Source organism: Lolium perenne, chromosome 4 (assembly GCF_019359855.2).
Source record: "Lolium perenne isolate Kyuss_39 chromosome 4, Kyuss_2.0, whole genome shotgun sequence".
Classification (NCBI taxonomy): domain Eukaryota; kingdom Viridiplantae; phylum Streptophyta; class Magnoliopsida; order Poales; family Poaceae; genus Lolium; species Lolium perenne.
In genome coordinates this window covers 215,997,871-216,000,248 of record NC_067247.2, presented here as the reverse complement: position 1 = coordinate 216,000,248, position 2,378 = coordinate 215,997,871, and the positions used below count along the sequence as shown (strand labels likewise).

The 2,378-nt window shown below is 40.5% G+C and overlaps 1 long non-coding RNA gene across 1 annotated transcript; it reads left to right on the top strand.

The window, feature by feature from the left end:
• Positions 1-452: 452 nt before the first annotated feature.
• Positions 453-1,343, top strand: LOC127295028 (uncharacterized). The gene is made up of 2 exons (XR_007847398.2): positions 453-903; positions 1,045-1,343. It is a non-coding gene; the product is annotated as an uncharacterized lncRNA (long non-coding RNA).
• The last annotated feature ends 1,035 nt before the right edge of the window (positions 1,344-2,378 follow it).

The following is a 2,378-nucleotide window of genomic DNA, read 5'->3' as shown; positions in this document are numbered from 1 at the left end:
GCTATCATCGGCCAAGAAGGTGGCTCTGCTGCACTCAAGCTCAAGGCTGGCTCGAGTTTCTTCATTCTCCATCAGAGGATCTTTGGTGGCTTTGGCGCGGCTGACCAAGTCCAACCTCTCCAAGTGGTTATGTCCCCGACGGGGGGGGGGGGGGGGGGGTGGTGGATGGCCGTGGCTGTGAGCCCATCTTCATTGGCGGCGACGTCAAAGTTGATCGCTTGCCGCGACAACCATTAGGGTGATCGGTCCAAAATATTTGGAATATGAGCTTTCTTTGGGGTCTTTTGTGCAAAAGTTTGCACACCATGCAGATTCTAGGCAAGATGGGGTTTTTTTATAGGAGAGGGATTGGCCGGTTGTGCTGATGTGTGTTGCTTGTAAACTGCATAATTGATATTGCTCTGTATAGCTGCAGGACTAACAATAGTTTTTTTAGGAAAGACTAACGGTGGTTGATATCACTGAAATATATATATGGCGGTTTGGCTAGATCTGCTAGCTCACTAATACTCCCTTGGTCTTTCACTATTTTTGTAATACTCTGTACCTAGTAGTCTTCAATGAAACTGTGAGCGCCTTCATCACCAGCGACCAAACCAACCAGAGATCCAGAAATAAAATGACCGCAGAGAGGAGGAAGAGGAGTTCAGCTGTTGACTCGTGCAACCAGAGACCCAGAAAAATGAAAAGGTAAGCAATAGAGATGAGGAAGGAGGAAGAGGAGTTCTCGTTCCCCGACTCTTGCCGCCGGCCGAGATCCGGCACTTGGGCGTCAGCGACCTCGAATGAGCTCCTGGATGCAGAGGAGTTAGTCAGGTGGCGGACAGAGAGCCATGGAGGGCGGATCATGTGGAGGACGGGAGCAACCACTCAAGCTATTCCGAGTCGATCTCTCGGTCCGTGGTACGTTAGCTTTTTTTCTTTAGTATTTACTATAAGTTCATGCAGTGATTAGTGAATGCTAATTTTATCTGTGCTGAGAAGTTTACTAAGATTGACATTCTGAATGGCAACTGAATTTGCAACGGTGGGGATAATATAAAGAGATGAAGAGACGAAGAGTGGTCTTCAGTGCAATATTCGTTCAGTGCAACACGAAGTACAGAACAAATCACTGATTATAGTGTAATGTGGAAGTATTTGCTAGTCAAAAGTGCATATAACATAGATGTAGTGTGATCTGAGCTAGTTGCGGCTTGAACTGCAGCATCTCGTGTCACGTAGCAGCCTCTGTAGGTAGTTTCAGCACTGAACCTCTGCAGCTGGCATACGCGCAAACCTGAAATTTGTTGCTGGAGGATGGTATAGTTCTTGTATTGATTTCAAATCATTAGTTCTTTTTATGTAGAGACCAAGAAGAATTGTTGCTTCAAATAGTACATACAAACCTACCACGTAATCGTTAAAGAAAAATACACTCCATCTGCTTACCTTTTTCATGTGAAGCAGATCTTGAAAACAAAAGAATGGAAGAAGATAATAATCAAGTGAGTATGAAGCATGATATAAATTGATAGTGCGAGAGTGAGATAGTTATACATAGAAGCGATACATTTAAACACGATCAAGTGCCTGCCCTTGGCTTTTATTAATAGTCATTGCATAGCAAAGACAAACTGGATATTGCCTGCCTTGTAATATGAAGGACCACCTTCTAGACGGTGCACTTAACACAATTCTTGATATGCACAAAAAGGGGTCCCCATGGTAAACAATATTTCTTGTGCCTTTCTTTTCCACGAACTGTTGGTCATATGAACTAAAAGAAGTGCATATTATATATCCCAAAGCTTTATAATGGATGGTCACATTAAGCGGATAAATGTTGTACAATGAATAAACGGAGCAAATCCTATTTAAACATCAACTGAATAAGATAGTATATGCAATTCAATAAAATTATAGAATTCCCACTTACCACCAAAATTTGAAACATACCTATCCGTTTTCCCAACACTGTGATTAGAGCGAATAATCAAGTTATCTCGGAAGAATAGAGAATTTAGGAGAGTGGGCATAAATGTTTGTAAATGCAGTTTAAGGATAAGTATAAGCTTACAAATAACATTACTTATTCTTTGAGAGATGTCAAAAAAGATTCGAGCTAATGATCAAGTTATCTTAGAAGAATAGAGAATTTAGGAGAGTGGGCATAAATATTTGTAAATGAAGTTTAAAGATAAGTATAAGCCTAAAAACTAAAATTACTTGTTCTTCTATCAGAGATGTCAAAAAAGCAGTGGACGAAATAATAATGCCATTTGTCCACCCTTACATAATCCAAAAATTTAAGCATGGAAAAAAAACCCATGATTACCACATTAAATCTCAATAACAAAGTGGTAATATAAGAATCAACTCACATCTGTACTAAATAG